The sequence below is a fragment of the Artibeus jamaicensis genome, unplaced genomic scaffold (assembly GCF_021234435.1).
Source record: "Artibeus jamaicensis isolate MK-2021 breed Jamaican fruit bat unplaced genomic scaffold, CSHL_Jam_final contig_559, whole genome shotgun sequence".
In the NCBI taxonomy this organism is placed as follows: domain Eukaryota; kingdom Metazoa; phylum Chordata; class Mammalia; order Chiroptera; family Phyllostomidae; genus Artibeus; species Artibeus jamaicensis.
The window spans coordinates 6,280,624-6,291,720 of NW_026521887.1; positions in this window are offsets into that span (position 1 = coordinate 6,280,624).

Genomic DNA, 11,097 nt, shown 5'->3' on the forward strand with positions numbered 1-11,097 from the left:
AAGAGCAGAAAAAAGAATGTGAGATGACTATTGACAAGAAAAAAAATGGTTTTGAGAGACTGGATGTGAGAGAAATAGTAAGAGTGCAGAATGGAACAAGTTGTAGCAAGAGAAAAAAACAAAATTAAAAAGAGAATAATAAGAGGAAAGAGGAATGTAAAATTGGGTAAAAGAAGAAAGGGGCAAAATACATGAATTGAACTAAACTATAGTATAAAACCAGGTGAGCTAATATGCACAAACTTGAAGAACAAGAAATGAAGGTTAAAAATCTATACAGGAAATAAATTATCACAAATTATGGAGAAGACCATGGTGGATTTCATCTCAGTAGTGTATAGTATTTACCACTATTTTTTTTTCTTTATGGATCCATCTCTGGTGATGTCAGATTTTGTCCTAGTTTGACCTTAGGCAGACTGCTTGGGACTTTCAGGAATCTATTGTCTGTGACTGACTCCTTCAATTAATCTAGTCACTCTGCACTCAGTAGTCAGGCTTAAGCACCACAGATGGGCCGAATCCCTCCTGGGGTATGGGCTGCTGCCTGTGGGTGTCCAACCAGCCCTCTTGAGTCTCTATGGTGCATCTACCGGTCAGGTTTTTTCAAGCTGTTTCTTCTGTCAGTTTCTGGTTACAAGGCTTCTCTCTTGTTGTTGTTCAGTTGTTTGATCTGCATGATTTCTCCACAATTTAGTTGTAATTTTAGATTGCTCCTGAGAGGAGGTTAGTATAACTTCCAGTCAGCCCTCTGACATCTTTCATCCAACCTAACTTAAATGTATCTTATTAATGAATTGATGTAGGTCATTTGTACTAGTTTGCAATGTTACTTTTCCAATGTGATAAATTAACATAATAAATTAATTATACATTCTATATTTCTATAGATTTTTAATATTACCCAATTTTAAGTGTTTTTAGTTGCAGTAGCTTTATGATTTAATAACTATTAGTTTTTTACTACTTATCAAGATTATATCTGAGGCAGGAGACAGCATAGGAAGAACTCTGAGACTGCATTGTTGTTACTGGCCAGTGTTTAGTATCCTGGTTGCCAGGAAACACCTTTGTCACTTAGGTGGAGTAAACCAAGGCAAGGAGAAGGAGGAAAAATTGTCTTACCTGCTAACTCAAGGGTCCTGAGCCTGGTCTGATAATGTTGCCTTGTGTTACAACATCACAAGAAACAGGTTAACAAGAAAAGGAGGAAGTTCTTGAAATTCTATGTAGCATTTCCACTATCTGAGAAAGTACTGAAATTGTGCTTTAATTCCAAGACCTGGAATGTCGGAGACGGTCCACAGTGCCCAAAGAAGCCTATGAAACAACTTTGGTTAATTTTCTATTTCTGGTCACTATCTGTTTCATGAAAGAGTCCCTAATGCTTACAGAACAAGCCCATGGATAACTTTGGGAAAGTGCTCCAACTTTAATTAGCTGCATCCTGTCACAAATTTGTTTTACAACAAGATGAACAAATGGAGTCTGGAGCAAGATAAGGATTTGGGCTAACAAATACCCACACATACCTAAGTTTGGGTAGTCACATACCCCCAGGAAAGCTGGCATCACATTTACCCATCAACAAGTAATTTTTTTCTTTTATCTCATCAACCATATAAGTCCTCAGAACAAAGGACTTCTCTCTCAGTGGCTTAGGGCCTTCTTGGTTCTTTGTCCACTGGTCCTCTGGCCATCCGGAGGCTTGCCACCCTAGTCTTTAGCTGTTCTTACTTTTGCCACTCTGGTTTCCCCTAAAACTTTGCCTTTACCCCCAACTTTAGCTAGTCCTGTTCTCTACCAAGGGAACAGATCACTAATAAACTGATTGCACACTAATAGATTTGCTGATCTGTAATTCTTGATATGCATCAGCAAGAAGAACCAGGTCTCTCCTGTCAACATCTCTATCATCAGAATCCATCAGAATCATGCTATGTTTCTTATTCTGAATTCTGCAATGAGGAACTGGAGAGTTGGATGAAGAACCAAACCCCAATAGATTACTTTGTGTCTCTAGTAATTCACTGAGTGGGCTTTCTCCTCATCATTTAGACAATTTCTCCCTAAAACTACAGAATATTACAAAGATTTAATACTTTTGTTCATCTGCCAAAATCTTTAAAAATAATATCATATTTTTCTATGTATAATGCATGCTTCATTGCTCAAAGTTTTTAGGAAAAAATAAGAATGCATATTACATATAGGAAGTACTAATTCCATGCCTATGTAAATGTTTTAATTCTTTTTTTGTGCTTCTGCATTAAAAGTATAACTCTAGAAAGCAATAATGGTATCCATATGCAAAATAATACCCTGGAATACAATAATCACTTTTGCTTCTAAATATAATTAAATTAAAATTAAATACATTTTTCCTGAAATTTTGGGCCAAAAACATAGGTGCACATTATACATGGGAGCACATTATACATGGTAAAATATGATATTTATGAAGTGACATATTTAGATTTTGGGACATGCAATTTGAAGATACGAGTGCAGGTTACTCTAGTGACTAGGAGACCAGCTGGGAGGATGTTATTGGAATAAAGGCTAAAGGTGGTGAGGCCTGAAGTAAGACAGGGATGATGGGAAGGGTGGGTTGAGTGTCTGTACAGCTGCCCAAGTCCTTCCTCTGTGGTGTGACTGACCACTGGATGACCCCTTAGGGGACAGCAGTGGTTAGGTAGTACATGAGTAGCCCATCCTAAGTTGGAGGCAGCAATTATATTGGCCCTTTTCCTTGCAACCAGATACAACTTTATGGGGTGTTGTTTTTATTTTTTTGTCTTTTTTTCAGTTCTATAAAACCCAATTTATTCTTATTTCCTCTTGGGTCTATTGTTCTTTCCACAATACTAATATAGCAGAACTCAGCTGTAATAGGAAGCTCTCTAAAAATTCTGGACTGTAGTGATATTAAGACTTTTGCAGTATATTTCCCCCTTCATTAAAAGTAGACAACTACTTGTAATGTGTGTGTGTTGATTTTGTTAACATGCGTTTAATTTCATGTATAATCTCTTCATAGACATAAGGTAAAACATTAGGATGGATAATGATAATTAAGTGAACTCTAAAGTATCTAATCATTATAAGGTATGGGAAAATAGCAGCTTGAGCCATTATGCTAATTAGTCTTATGAAAACAGCAAATTTACTGTAAATAAATGCATGCTCACAAATGCTCTTCTATGTAACATAAGAGCTAATAGCCAACACTTTTACAATGACTTAATAAAGCAGTATTTAGGGAACTACATGCATGACTGAAAGTGTAATGTCTTAAATGCAAACTGCTAAAATGTATTTTTAATATATATTTAGAGAATAAAAAAGAGGCTGAAATTTATGTTATTGTGACAAAAAAGAAATCAGTTACAACTGCCTCAAAATCAGTGTCTCAACTGTGTAATAGTTTTTAAATAAGATCATTTTCTTACTTCATAGTAAGAAAATTATTTGGAATATTTTGACATCATATTTCAGTCTTCATATTACCTAAAAGACTTACATTAATAATGCATAGATTTTTAAGTTGAGAGTGTGAAATTTTTATGAGACATAATTTTTTAAATGCTAGACTTAGATTATTCCTTAAGACAAGTAATTTGTTAATTGATAATAAATGAAATTGTTTGGGTTCTGTTTATTTATTTATTTGTTAAATATACGGTTTTTTTCTTTTAAATTTATTAAGGTGATGGTTTTCCTGCTTCAATCATTGCTTAAAATGCAAAATTGTTTTGCAGCAATCGTTTGCAGTCTCCTATACAGCAGAACTTTTACAGCCCCTTTTAAAAACCAAAAGCTTGCCAGGATCAGAGGGAAAAATCTAGGTTCAAACACAGAATTCAGTTGAGATGAAGCCAACCCACTAAAATTCCAGCCTTATATGATCTTGGTGAATGGCTAAGGATGTATTTGTGGACAGGTACTTGCCTAATAAAAAATTCCTTTCATATTAGATATTTGTTGTATACCAATGAAGGTAGAAAAAATTAAGCCCACCCCCAAAAAGGAAAAAAATTCTTAATATCTAAATTACAATTTCTATATTTGCACACATTTCTTAAGATTCTAATTCTTTGTGTCCTTTCATTTTCTTTTAGGCTACTTAGTTCATTCAAGTATGTTATTTAGCCCTGGCACTTTTCATTAATAACAACATAAAAGCATAATAAAATGATTAACACAAAAAATTTAAATATTATCTCAAAACTTTCAAATCAAAATATTATTCAGAAAATCACTTTCAACATTCTAGATTTTTTTGCATTGTTTAGAATTTATATTAAAACTCAGGAACACTTTTGTCATTTTATTTCTTGAAAGACATTTCTACTTAGGTCTGAGTAACAAGTTAAATCAATTTAATCAAGCTTTCATAAATTTTCAATCACATAAACATCTCAAAACATTTTTTCTAAAAAATACATATCACAACATAGTAAGCATTGTATCATTATTTTTAAGCTCAGAACTAATTTCTCGGATCTTCTATATAAAATACTCAGACATATATTTATGAAAATTTATGTCACCTAAAAAATTTTAAAAATCAGTAATTCTGCAAATGATTGTCCAAACATGTTTAACTTCTTTGTTATCCAAGTCCTTCATTAATTATGAAATGCCTTCAACATTATGTTTCAAACTGAAATAGAGATCGTATTCTAAATAAAGGGTCTTTGTATCATAATGAGCACAGGCTTTTTAGTTAGAACAATATGCATTCAGATCTATCTCTGACATTTAATAGTTTTTTGAATTAAAAAAATAAATATTTTAAGCATCAGTTTTCTTAACTTTAAAATCTTGTAGGGCTATCTGGTCTCAGGTCCTTTACAATTATTAAGTAAAGTGGACTATATAAAATGTGTGACATTTCTGAAGTATTCAGGAAATAAAATATATTTTTAAGTATTACTATTTTTTTTGTTTTAATTAAATGACAGACATAATGGTTTCTTACTCAATTTTCACATATGAAATATGGTTCTAAGTTACAAAAGATTGGATAAAACTATCAGTATCAAAAAAAGACATAATCTCCACCAAACTATATGTTTTTTATTAGTAATAGATTCTCCATCTTGCACTTAGGCTATTCATAGAAAAATAATTCTATCATTGAGACTTAAGGTATAAAACATCTGATAAAATGATTAAAGAGGTGACTCTGTGTCCACACATTTGATTGACACCCAAGTCTTACCATTAAGTTTGGTGAGGCCATCCTCCCTCACAATGAAGTGCTGTAAGGTCAGAGGCCATGGTGGAAGAAACACTTTTATATTCTTAAGTATCTAAAAATAACCACTGCTAGTGCGAATATATTAGTGATTTAAAATATGTCAGAATCATTAGGAATGATCTGATTATATAAAAATTTATTAGATTCCAAGTGACAAGGGCATAACCTTGAGATTCTATAGAATCTGTTTTGGGGCTATCTGGGTTTTACAAATGAAAGATATACTTTTATATCATATAAAAATAAAGTATTTGTTCCCACTCTTTAAAAGGCTTAACAATAACTTTATCAGGTACCCTTTAAATACATAACATTTTTGTATCAAATTAAAAAAGGCAATTGCCACTTACTGAGACAGCAATGGTATAGATCCCAACATTTATAAAACTTACCCTGTACTTTTAGCTGTCCTTTTGCTGCCAACTAGCAAATATTTTAACAGGTGGAGATAAAGCTCAGTTCTACGCCTAAATGTTAGCAGCACCTCATGGAAATATAAAGAGAGGGGGGTTACTTGGAGTTCAAATGCAAGTAAGCTTGCCCCCCTGCCAGATTATAAGCAAGAGTAAAAGAAAAGGTCTTTCATATTAAAAAAATTAATTCAGTATATGTGAAATAAGAACTAAAAATATTATGTGTATAATAATTATTTGAAAGATTGAGCAACATTTCAGAGAACATGAAAACTATAAGAAAGTCAGTCCAGTTTGTTCAAATATAATTATGTCAATTGTGTTTCACAGAAGCATGAGTTCTAGCTCCACGGCCAGTGGCTTTATTTTTTGTAATATTAAAAACTAAACTTGTCTCTGTTATACAAGTGGAAACTCTCTTCGGGATCTCATAATGTATAAAGCAAATTCATGATCAAAATACACTCCGAGAACTGTAATCTAATGGGCTTAAATCACCTTAAAACACGGTTGATTAATAAGTAACATGTTTTCATTTTGCATTGTATTTGCTGATCTTAGAAAATAATACTTTTGATTCAGCATGAAATTATGTTTTCGTCCTTTTCCTATGAACTGAGTAACTATATATATATATATATATATATATATATATATATATATATATATACACACACACACACATGCACTTCAGGCATTTAAAAACAGGCAACTGAAGAACACAATCAAATAAGGAGGAGTGGTTTGGTGAAAATGTTTCCTTTAGCATTAATTTTATCTTTGGCACTAAAAATTATTTTAATAATTATAGAAAATAGAATGCATTTATTGGTACTACTAATATTTAATGCTTATTTTGGAGCTCTCTAAGCAATTTATCTACCTAAACCATAATACAAGAAAAAATTACTAAAGGAATCATGTACTCAAGTTATGAGGTAAGAAGATAAAAATATGTGTTAATATTGCCAGAAGTATCATTTGCCAAACTAGAAATGCTTTTTATTTGTTCTCTTATTGCTGTCTTATATTAAGTGGATTTGATATGAAAAGACCTATTAAAGATTGAAAAGCAATGTATCCATAATAATATTTTAGGAACTAGGTTTTAAACTTGGAATAGCCAATCAGTAACAATCTTATTCACATATGTCACATGCCAGTGTTGTACTGAGTAAATAGAGAAAAATGCATATTCAAATGTTCATGATTTTAAGTAATTTACTAAAATAGTTTGAGATTATTTAAATGAAATAGTACATTATACTTATTAATCAAAATGGTCAGACATGGTATATATCTTAGGAAGATTAGTTTATTTTCACTTTCCACAGGGGAAAAATTACAGTTTTTCTGTTTTCCTAAACAGCCAAGAAATGAAAGAGACATAAAAATCAGAATCTCTATATTTCATGTGCCCCCTAGTGTTCTTTAATAGAAATGGGACCCATCTTGTGCTGAGCAAATGAAGGTTAGTTTTGTACTATAAAGGGTCTGGACTATAAACCATTTTCTAGTTACAAGATTATGTATTCTAGCAATTGCTAGATCTTCCCATACTTCCCAAAGAGAAGGTGTTCCTCTAGTGCAGGACTGCATGTAATGAGAAAATCAGGCAGTGATCAGAACACCTAGCTCAGCTTATTCCATAACTTCAGTTCATTTCCTGTATCTTGCCTGTGTATCTTAACCTGCATTCAGTACATCACAGGCTGGGCAAATACTGCTGGGTGAGAACTATTTTGGTGAACTTTAAGAATCATTTGAGTAAGTTTCAATGTTCCTCTCTTCTCTGCTATCATCTATTCTTAGTCACCTTAAACACATACAAACACACACAGAAGGCATAATTTTAAGTTCATCCCTCTACTTCTACCTCAATCCCCTCATATTTAAATCTTTACTATCTTATATTTCAGATGGTATTTGGGACTGAAGATAAGAGAAGGGAAATGCATCTACTTTACTTTAAAAGCATGCACCAGAATGTCATTCTATACTGCTTTTAAGGAACATATGTAAATTTACTAAGGAAAATAAGCAGCAAATACATTGATTTTCACCATTAGCATTCAACTATGTATGCAAGTATCTAATTGTGTTTCTCAGTGTCAGTTAGTTTAGGTGTATCCCTCAGTCAGCTACCTAGAAAAATTTGGGTAAAAGTAAACACGCTCCCAGTAAAACTTCCAAACCAGATAGTGATTGAAAACTCTACACACAGACGTACAACATCGCATAATTTACTAAACCCAGACTCTGGAAACAGAAGGCCCAGAGCAGGCATGCTGAAAGCTTTGAGAGTGCCTCCCCCTGTGCACCTTGACCTTCTGAACCAAAGCTGTTGGCCAATCAATTGTAAGCCTTCAGTTGTGCTCCATTCTAAAAGCTGACATGTGAGCATTAGCTGCAGTGACAAGCTGCTCTAACTTGGCTGTCATCTGGCCCATTTTCTACACAAACCATCAACATAATTCACTCTAAAGGGCTCTGTGAGAGGGCCTAATGCTTTCTCTTTCTTCCCTTGTACAGTTCAAAATTTAGGACAGCTTATTTTAATTTAATGACCTGCACTATGATCTAATAAGGGACAGCTGTGGCAGCTAAGTCCCCAGGCTATTTATTGCCAATTAGAATGAATCCTAAATAAACTCTCTTCATTCTAAACTTGACCCATTCTTGAACAGTAGACAAAAATAACACTTAGAAAGGGAATTGTGGGGAAGCGGAAGAAAGAGCCAATGGCATGTAAAAACTAAGAAAGAGAGGACTCTTCAAACAAAATTAGAAGGATGAGCAGTGATAATGACATTTTGATGTGAAATAATTGCTGTCGAAATGTTGGTATTGTGGAAGATATTCATGGGGATATTCAAAGAAATATCAAGCTGTCAAATAAATTATACCTTGTTATTAGAGTTAAGCTAAAAATAAATGCACTTTATGTGAAGAAAATGTCTCTATTAGAATATAGAGGTTAAAGTGGCCTAGGGCATTAGATTCCAAGTTGTTTTCTGTTTTCCATAAAAGATAAACATTTTCCAGAGAGACCTAAAATACCAGTATACAAATTCATATATATATATATTTTAAACAAATGTTTCTTGATATAATATTGACTTTTCCATGAGTGAAACACTCTCAGTTTATATTCTGATTATTCTCTCTCATATTAAATATAGTGCTAATCACAGCACACAAAAATTGCTTTCACTACCCACACAATGGTCAGGACCCACAGTATTGTGGAACCAAGGAACAAAATAAAAAAATTCCAAAGAAAAATGTAGGCATTCTTAAATACTGATAATCAAAAGGTTGGATTAGGTGTTGTCCGTTACAAGTATCTTACTAGAAGGCAATGTGTATGCCTTCTAGTAAGAAGGCAAACACATTGTTGGCCCATGCAAAAGTGATTTATTATAATATTGTTCACCATTTCCTTGAGTGTGAGGAGCATGGTAGAAAGCATAAAGACATAAACATCATAGTGTGTGAGTGTTATACTTAAGCATAGCTGTACATTATCTTCTAAGTACTTAAGTACATTTTAAAAAAACAATAATTTCTTAGTGCCCTTGGCAACCACTGTATAAATAGATGCTATATAAAATCAAGAGGCAAAGAAACTTAGAACTTAAGTAGGTAAAGCCAGATGATTCTTCCTGATTTAGAGAAATGTAAGACTTTTAAAGAGACTCAATTTGCCAGAATTGTGTTGCAATTGTACTACAGTTTGGGAAATGATTGTGAGAGTGGAACTGATGAGTAAATTTGTTTAAAGGAATCAGCTTTTTGTCAGTTTGTAACCACTTGCTATGGATACATTTTGATACCTTTATTTCTCAGGCGGACCCAAGATATAGCTGACCTTGGACTATTGTACCAAGGGGTCTTCTGCCTTTAGGTGCAAGATACCACTGAGGGCCATCTCCTTGGACTTCTTGCAGAGAAACCCACTAATCAGCCTAGTGGGGCTGAGGGCCTAAAATTTATTAGTAGTGTTCCAGCCCAAAGAATCTCTAGTGCCCTTATTAATGGGCTAAATCCTTCTGAACACTCATTCTTCACATGCATTTAAGCTACTATATTAGTTCTTTTGCCATCTTTTACATTAAAAAATAAACACTCTGATGAAATAAAAAATGGATCATGTCTAAGCAATAAAACCTAAATATAATATTTAAGTATTCTAATCTGAATCTTAATCAGAGACTGATTTCACCAAATTATATATCCCTTTATATATCAAAAAGATATCTAGTGCTCCAGACATATGTCAAAATGGACATGTCTTAGGAGAACACAATATAAAACGTCTATCTCTGGATAGGTCCAGCCATTGTTAATATAATGACAATGATTTGCGTGATGCAAATGTAACCTGGCAGCCTGAGAGAGTGTACTGATGTGCATACGTGAAGTGTACTGATGTGCATATGTGAAGTGAATAATGACTTCACTGTACTAGCCAGGGGAGGTGGTAGACACCATTGAGTGAGCATGTGTACTGTGCGACTGACACATTGAAAATGACTGAGTGGAGCAACAAATGTGCATCAAATTCTGTGTTAAGCTTTAACATTCCTCTGTGGACTATTTGGATAATTTAGAAAGCTTCTGGGATGAGGCAATGAGTGCAGTGCAAATAAGAGTATACCACAAATGCTTTAAAGTCTCAGCAAGATCAAGACCATGTTAACTGTGTTTTTTGATTGGAAAGGTGTTGTCCATCACAAGCATGCCCCTCTAGGCCAAACAATTAATAAGGAGTACTACCTCATTGGTCTTCATCGGTTGAGAGATGCAGTATGATGAAAATGGCTGAAGCTATGGGCAACTGGTGATTTGCAGCTTCATCAACTCATGCATTATGTCTAATACAGAGTTTTTTAGTCAAAGATCAAATCACCAAGTCACCCAAGTGACTTGGCCCCACTACAGCCCAGTTTGGCACCCTACAACTTGTGGCTTTTCCAAAACTAAAATCACTTTTGAAAGGGACGAGACTTCATACTGTCAATGAGATTCAGAAAAATATAACAGGGCAGATGATGGAGTTTGGGAGAACTGTGTGAGGTCCCAAGGTGCCTAGACTAAAGGAGACTGAGGCATTATTGCCATATGTACAATGTTTCTTGTATTTTGTATCTTATTCAATAAATGTCTCCTATTGTTTATATTACATAGCTGGATACTTTATGGGCAGACCTGGTACTTTATGTCCCTTCTACGTTGAAAATGGTACTTATGTTTCCCAAGAAAAACTGTAAGATAGATATTCTATTTGTATTTGTAATGTATCCCTTACATATTATCAAATGGCAAAAGAAAAAATAACAGGAGATGAAAGAAGCCCAGTTTTCAAATAACATATTGACTGTAATATTGCTTAGAGTTGCAAAAGGATTATACAAA